Raw genomic sequence first — 9,435 nt, 5'->3', positions numbered from 1 at the left:
GAATACTTTATTCCAGTTTGTTTATGATGCTGAAATAAAGTTACTGATTTTATTTATGTTTCTCCTCGATGTTTTTTTTCTTTTTTTACCCTATCGTATATAAGAAGTTACTTATTGCTGATCATCAATAAGAAAACACTGAATTGTTCCGTGTCTTACATCAATAATATCTACTTAGATATATTGTCATGGAAACTTTGGAAAAGAACAGCAATATCATACTTCATTACATACAGAAAAATCTGAGACCTGGGATTACAACTACGTACGGATTAAGCAATCATATCATTATCTTACACTTAAAGGATTCTTGACTTTGAGATCACTCGGTCCATGCGATGTGAAATATAGTAAAATATACTGCATATATAAGGAGTGGCAGTGATCAGGTTAGGAGGGGCGAGAATATTGAAGGGGAATGTGGTAGGGAAATGGATATTACTGCTCTGTCCTTCGGGAGATGGGAAGTGGAGAGGCTCGGAAGGAACGGTTACTGGAATTTATCATGAAAGAGAGGTTCTCGTTTTCCTCACGACTCAGCTGACTTGGACTCCTCATGAATGTTGTCATGGAAATTGCTCCCCACGTCCTAATGATAACAACAACAACAACAACAACAACAACAACAACTAGTACTACTACTGCTACTACTACTACTACTACTACTACTACTACTACTACTACTTTTTTTTATGTAGGAAGGACACTGGCCAAGGGCAACAAAAATCTAATAAAAAAAATGCCCACTGAAATGCCAGTCCCATAAAAGGGTCAAAGCAGTGGTCAAAAATTGATGAATAAGTGTCTTGAAACCTCCCTCTTGAAGGAATTCAAGTCATAGGAAGGTGGAAATACAGAAGCAGGCAGGGAGTTCCAGAGTTTACCAGAGAAAGGGATGAATGATTGAGAATACTGGTTAACTCTTGCGTTAGAGAGGTGGACAGAATAGGGGTGAGAGAAAGAAGAAAGTCTTGTGCAGTGAGGCCGCGGAAGGAGGGGAGGCATGCAGTTAGCAAGATCAGAAGAGCAGTTAGCATGAAAATAGCGGTAGAAGACAGCTAGATATGCAACATTGCGGCGGTGAGAGAGAGGCTGAAGACAGTCAATTAGAGGAGAGGAGTTGATGAGACGAAAAGATTTTGATTCCACCCTGTCTAGAAGAGCAATATGAGTGGAACCCCCTCCAGACATGTGAAGCATACTCCATACATGGACGGATAAGGCCCTTGTACAGAGTTAGCAGCTGGGGGGGTGAGAAAAACTGGCGGAGACGTCTCAGAACACCTAACTTCATAGAAGCTGTTTTAGCTAGAGATGAGATGTGAAGTTTCCAGTTCAGATTATAAGTAAAGGACAGACCGAGGATGTTCAGTGTAGAAGAGGGGGACAGTTGAGTGTCATTGAAGAAGAGGGGATAGTTGTCTGGAAGGTTGTGTCGAGTTGATAGATGGAGGAATTGAGTTTTTGAGGCATTGAACAATACCAAGTTTGCTCTGCCCCAATCAGAAATTTTAGAAAGATCAGAAGTCAGGTGTTCTGTGGCTTCCCTGCGTGATATGTTTACCTCCTGAAGGGTTGGACGTCTATGAAAAGACGTGGAAAAGTGCAGGATGGTATCATCAGCGTAGGAGTGGATAGGACAAGAAGTTTGGTTTAGAAGATCATTAATGAATAATAAGAAGAGAGTGGGTGACAGGACAGAACCCTGAGGAACACCACTGTTAATAGATTTAGGAGAAGAACAGTGACCGTCTACCACAGCAGCAATAGAACGGTCAGAAAGGAAACTTGAGATGAAGTTACAGAGAGAAGGATAGAAACCATAGGAGGGTAGTTTGGAAATCAAAGCTTTGTGCCAGACTCTATCAAAGGCTTTTGATATGTCCAAGGCAACAGGAAAAGTTTCACCAAAATCTCTAAAAGAGGATGACCAAGACTCAGTAAGGAAAGCCAGAAGATCACCAGTAGAGCGGCCTTGACGGAACCCATACTGGCGATCAGATAGAAGGTTGTGAAGTGATAGATGTTTAAGAATCTTCCTGTTGAGGATAGATTCAAAAACTTTAGATAGGCAGGAAATTAAAGCAATAGGACGGTAGTTTGAGGGATTAGAACGGTCACCCTTTTTAGGAACAGGTTGAATGTAGGCAGACTTCCAGCAAGAAGGAAAGGTAGATGTTGACAGACAGAGCTGAAAAAGTTTGACTAGGCAAGGTGCAAGCACGGAGGCACAGTTTCGGAGAACAATAGGAGGGACCCCATCAGGTCCATAAGCCTTCCGAGGGTTTAGGCCAGCGAGGGCATGGAAAACATCATTGCGAAGAATTTTAATAGGTGGCATGAAGTAGTCAGAGGGTGGAGGAGAGGGAGGAACAAGCCCAGAATCGTCCAAGGTAGAGTTTTTAGCAAAGGTTTGAGCAAAGAGTTCAGCTTTAGAAATAGATGTGATAGCATTGGTGCCATCTGGTTGAAATCGAGGAGGAAAAGAAGAAGAAGCAAAGTTATTGGAGATATTTTTGGCTAGATGCCAGAAATCACGAGGGGAGTTAGATCTTGAAAGGTTTTGACATTTTCTGTTAATAAAGGAGTTTTTGGCTAGTTGGAGAACAGACTTGGCATGGTTCCGGGCAGAAATATAAAGTGCATGAGATTCTGATGATGGAAGGCTTAAGTACCTTTTGTGGGCCACCTCTCTATCATGTATAGCACGAGAACAAGCTGTGTTAAACCAAGGTTTAGAAGGTTTAGGACGAGAAAAAGAGTGAGGAATGTATGCCTACATGCCAGACACTATCACCTCTGTTATGCGCTCAGCACACAAAGACGGGTCTCTGACACGGAAGCAGTAGTCATTCCAAGGAAAATCAGCAAAATACCTCCTCAGGTCCCCCAAACTAGCAGAGGGAAAACGCCAGAGGCACTTTCGCTTAGGGGGATCCTGAGGAGGGATTGGAGTGATAGGACAAGATAAAGATATGAGAGTACTACTACTACTTTATTATTATTATTATTATTATTATTATTATTATTATTATTATTATTATCATTATTATTATTATTATTATCATCATTACCATTATTATTATTATTATTAATATCATTATTATTATTATTATTATTATTATTATTATTATTATTATTATTATTATTATTATTATTATTATTACTACTACTACTACTACTACTACTACTACTACTACTACTACTACTACTACTACTACTATTAATACTAATACTACTACTACTACAAAAATTAAAACTAGTAGTAGTAGTAGTAGTAGTAGTAGTAGTAGTAGTAGTAGTAGCAGCAGTAGTAGTAGTAGTAGTAGTAGTTGTTGTTGTTGTTTTTGTTGTTGTTTCTGTTGTTGTTGTATAGTAGTAGTAGTAGTAGTAGTAGTAGTAATAATAATAATAATGATAATAATAACAATGAAAATTATAACTCTGATAATTTATAACACCATACTGGAGTGTTGCATGCAGATCTTTCTCGCTCAAAAACCTGATTATTCTACTCTGTATCCATGACATAATTCAGGCACGGGTAGTGTGAGATGAGAGGGGTGAACACAACACTATAAGAAAATAAAGAGACTGCAAAGCGCTGGCAGACATACACTTGAAACTTACTATCTGTCATCATCCTTAAATTATCCAACCTTCGATTGAAACTATCTAACATCTATATGCTTACCAAGTTCTTGCTGAGTTCGTTCCCATCATTTGCATCATTCGTTCACTTATCTTTCGTCTGCGTATTTCTTAAATTTAATCTTTTCAGCTTATAATTATTTGTATGAGACGAGCCTGCTGTTGCTGCTGCATCAGTGCCAAACATTCTTGAAAACGCAAATGATTTTTAGCTATGGAGAATTTTTTTTATAAAATGTTTCCTTTTTTTTTTATCACTTAAAGAATCAAAGTCACTTAAGAAGGAAGCTTATCCCTTTGTTTTTTGTTTTTTTTGTCTTTTTGTTTTTTTTTTCGATGATCCCTCCACCAACTACACCCGCCACTCACCACGCGCCTCAGGAAGGTGCAGGTGGTGGATCATCCATCAGAAGAACACACATACAGACGCTTTCCTCTAATAATATTTATGACTAACAATAATCACTTAAGGCCGCCGCGCACGGACCACTTATCAATAAGAGCGCAGCTGCCATTGAAAAGTGGCTCCACCTAAAAAAAAAAAAAAAAAAAAAAAAAAAAAAAAAAAAAAAAAAGTGTGAGTCTCCGGCACAAACCAGCCTCTCCTGGCAGTTACTCGTACGTGGAAGCTCTGCATTCCATGTTTGAGAAGTTGCGTGAATCGCTTTTCTGCTCCTCTACAAAACAGACAATAAAAAAAGATAAAAAGATTGAATAAATAAATACATTTTAAAAGTTTGGACCACTCAGGGTGACACTCGCGTCCTTGATGAACAGCAAGATAATTATTTTTTTTCTACACTTTTTCATGTGCGATTTATTCCAGTCTACTATTGCAGTCAAACATCTCCCTCGATTTATCTGTCTGTCCTGTTCATTGTGCTGATGCTGGGTGTTGTATATTCATTAAGTGTCTGGACTTCAAACGAATCAGAATATCACTGAACCTGATTCTTATGAGCTGACATAAGTTCCTCTTATAAAGACAATGCAGCCACAACACCGACGTTTGGCGGCTGGTGCGCGGCCTTCTATTCATAACACTGTTCTGTTGTAGACCACCGGTGGTGCGCCTCTGTTGTGTGACGGAGAAAATTAAACCGGTTGCCGCTTTTCTTTGGCCGCCATAAAATTGGTGCCATGTGCTCGGGCTTCCATTGCAACACGTGTGTTTCATTCCTTGCTACGAAAAAGTGACGGTCACCATCCACCAAAAACCGGGTCGTGCTGAGAGGCTCTTGAGGTTCATGCTGGCAGTGGCCACCCAGCACTTCAGGTCCTCGGGGAGGCTTCCATCACCCTCCGCCCAATCTGTAAGACGCTACACGGACCCAGACTCCCCGTGATTCTCTTGCTAGACGATTGGGGATACAAGTCATGCCCGCCCTGCCTCTGCCTTGCCAGGGAATGCTGCTGTACTAACAGATTTACGGCTTCCTGTGTGTGTGTGTGTGTGTGTGTGTGTGTGTGTGTGTGTGTGTGTGTGTGTGTGTGTGTGTGTGCTGACTCTTTTCCGCGGTACAAAAGGAACGATTCCTACATATTTTCGAGCTGTTTTGTGGAATCTTTTTTTCCTTTGAATGCAGTTTTTTAACAACAAAAATAAGTTTTATGATAGAGTGTCATGTTCATCCCAAGCAGATCAACATTAGTTGATATATGGACAACAAAGTTACTTTTTTTTATTAAAAGTACAAGTTTATCTATTTCTACCTAAAATCACACAGGTTTTAGCTAAATTAAAACGGATTGCCTTAATATGTTTCTCTCTTGCATTTTAAATTATCTTCAATAATAATGCTTAGAAATTATATATATATATATATATATATATATATATATATATATATATATATATATATATATATATATATATATATATATATATATATTGTTGCGGCGGGGGATGACGTTGGTAGCACTGCGCCGCCGGGTAGTGAAGTTAGGCGTTGGCAATGATGCAGTAGCTGCTAGCTGAGGCAGCCTGGAGAGACCGGAATTGTCATGGAAGGTGATTGGTCAGGAGAGCAGCAGCATGTTAGCCAATCACAGAGGGACTGACATTATATCTGTGGCGGCCCCTTAGAGAGAAAAAGCACTTGTTCCCCACTTATGCCACACTGCAATGCCAGATAAAAGTGAAGCCCAAGAGAGAGAGAGAGAGAGAGAAAGCGCCCGTTTTCCGCCTATGCAACACCTGTGCCGACAGTCTGCAATACGCTCCCCGTGTGTTAAGCTATGACGGTAGTCGCTCGCCGTTGTCACTAAGTGACTGCGGCCCGGTGGCATGTTGTTAGGATTGTGTGCCGTGGCAGTCTGAAACAGTGAATATTTGACACTGAGGTGTGTGTGTGACACCTGTTTGGTCTGTTACGGCGTGGATCACCAGAAGAGACAGCTGTTCGACGCTGTTGACGAGCTGTGACTAGTGTGCTGTTCTGTGCTTCTGTAATGTGAGGTGGGACGTGTTACCCATTAACGTGGACACTTTGATGAGTGAGCCCGGTGGTGCGATCCTTACTTGTACTATAGCGTGTTAGTGTGCCTCTTGTCCTGTGGTACTGCTCTGTGCGAGCAATAAATACAGGAGTGCCAGTGAGACCGTGTTTTTGTTGCCCTTCCCCCCCCTTGTTAGTCTTTTGAGTCCAGACAGGTGTCGTGTGTGCGTGCCTCGCTCCCACTTGCCAAACGAACCCAACAACGATGGCAGTTGTGGATCTCTGTTGTGTGTGCTGACCGCCCTGAGCTGCTGCAGTGATAAGTGTGTACCTGAAGGCGCCTGAAGGCTGGAAGAGGCGTGCACAACATTATATATATGTATGTGTATATATATATATATATATATATATATATATATATATATATATATATATATATATATATATATATATATATATATATATATATATATATATATATATATATATATATATATATATATATATATATATATATATATATATATATATATATAACGACCACAAATCCTGCCCCTCTCACAGCTGCCGTTATCTCAGCGAGCTTTCCTAAGTCACCATCTATGTAACTTAGTGTAGGGCCCAATTCTGGATCACAAGATCCTTCTGGTCTCTTACACCCTTTTCACAGATGGTCATAACACCAGGTTCCGCCCCTCTTCACGGTTGCCTTTATCTCGGCTCAACCTCCCCAGTCTACCTCCTACGTAGGTTGGTGCGGGGTCACAATCACCTCCACATGGTCCTTCTGGCCTCCTGTGGTGAATTACACAACTGAGATCACAAGCCTTTTTCACCTTCTACAGGTAAGGAAGCACCACAACAGCCAAACCATTCCAACTGCTGAGAAAGAATAGCAAGTCACGTTCTAGGATGAGGAACAGTTACAACAAAGGATACACACATAAAAGGTTTATAATAATCTATAAGCAACCTCCTACGAGACGAGCCACACACGCCCACACACTAATGTATCCTCTTGCGAATTAGTGTCATTTACAGCCTCCTGGAAGACAGGCTTCTACCACCCATGAGTCGGCAGGGCCCGAGGAGGGAGTAAACTTCACTGCATAGCAGATAATTTATAATCTTCTGAGTCCACAGCCCTTAAAAGGAACTATGAAACCCAATAGCATTTAACCTAACATAAAAATACAACAAACACAGGAACATGCAGCCCATAGACAAAAACGGAGAGCTGACAAACTCTCTCCACTACACCATATACCCGCACAAAGTCAGGGAGTCGGTGATAATATTTCTATCAAGTCCAGGGGGGCACAACAATTCAGGCAGGCTTAGGGAAGCTCCTACCACTTTCCTATATCAGCAGGGACTACTGCTTTACTAAGCAAATAATGTATGTTTAAACTAAAAGCTATCTAATCCGTATTCTTTTCTCTGTCTCTGTACCTTGCCTTGCCTCTCCTCACGTACATCTGATCTCTGTGGGCACTGGTCACAGACGACGAACTTTGTGAACAAGAACCAGATGCTCTCCTACTGCTACTGTGGAGTGGGTACAACAGAGAGGGTGGGATGGTGACATACAGTCATACACCTGCCCGCTCGCTGCACCTCACTCATTGTGGGCTTACATGAATAAAACACTTTATTTATTTATTTATTTATTTATATTCTAGTGACTAAGCTAAGGGAGCTGGGTGAATACTGATTTCTTTATTCTACTAAATGCTGGGTGAGACTCAAGTTGGATGAACAATAGGAAGTAAGGAAAATTTCGTGGAGAATACAAGTGACTGTGCGGGTGAATGTTATACTGTGTTGCCAATAGGCTACACATCAAAGACGAGTCAAATTCTCGTCTCCAACCTCTCTCTCTCTCTCTCTCTCTCTCTCTCTCTCTCTCTCTCTCTCTCTCTCTCTCTCTCTCTCTCTCTCTCTCTCTCTCTCTCTCTCTCTCATTCGTTTTTACTTCTCATACTTCTTTCTTCATTCTTCTTTCTACATCGCCTTACATCACTGTGCACACCAATATATATATATATATATATATATATATATATATATATATATATATATATATATATATATATATATATATATATATATATATATATATATATATATATATATATATATATATATATATATATATATATATATATATATATATATATATATATATATATATATATATATACCAGCCTTGGATTACTTACAACAGAAATATAATCTGATATTTATAACTTGGTTTATCCAAAACCCATTCATTTATATTTCTCTGTTTCATTGATATAAACGTGATGAAATTGTTCATTTGTTAGAAGACTGGTGTCATCTGCAAATACACAACGAAGACAATAATGATTATGACGTTGATCCTTAGGTCACTCCATTATCAGTTGTTCAGTGTAGGTGCCTATATTATATGCTTCGTAGTTGACAAATACGAGTAATTATTAAATCATTTTGATGGTAGTTCTCTGCTTCCAATATCCTTAAGTTCATCTATTAATATCTTACGATCAAGAGAGCAAAAACACAACACACCACAACGCACCACAGCCTAGCGCACCACAACACACCACAGCCCAGCGCACCACAACACACCACAGCCCAGCGCACCGCAACACACCACAACACACTACAGCCCAGCGCAACATAACACACCACAACACACCACAGCCCAGCGCACCGCAACACACCACAACACACCATAGCCTAGCACACCACAGCATACCACAACACACCACAGCCCAGCGCACCGCAACACACCACAACACACCATAGCCTAGCACACCACAACATACCACAGCCTAGCGCACCACAACACACCACAACACACCACAGCCCAGCACACCACAACACACCACTTCCCAGCGCACCACAGCGCATCACAACACACCACAGACCAGCGCACCGCAACACACCACAACACACTACAGCCCAGCGCACCACAACACACCACAGCCCAGCGCACCACAACACATCGCAACACACCACACCCCAGCGCACCACAGCATACCACAACACACTACAGCCCAGCGCCCGACAACACACCACAGCGCACTGCAGCCCAGCGCAACACAGCACACCACAATACACCACACCTCTACAGCACACCACAACACATCACAACACACCACAGCCCAGCGCACCACAGCACACTACAACATATCACAACACACCACAGACCAGCGCACCACAGTACAACGCACCACAACATAATACACGACCAAAGCAAGCCCAGCGCAGTGCAGCAGAGGATCCCCAAGCACGTAACACTCTGGACAGCCCTATACGCGCAGACAGTCGTGTTTTCATTTACCGCACGGAGCTCGTT

Source organism: Scylla paramamosain, chromosome 10 (assembly GCF_035594125.1).
Source record: "Scylla paramamosain isolate STU-SP2022 chromosome 10, ASM3559412v1, whole genome shotgun sequence".
NCBI classification, from domain to species: Eukaryota; Metazoa; Arthropoda; class Malacostraca; order Decapoda; family Portunidae; genus Scylla; species Scylla paramamosain.
This window is presented reverse-complemented; position numbering follows the sequence as displayed.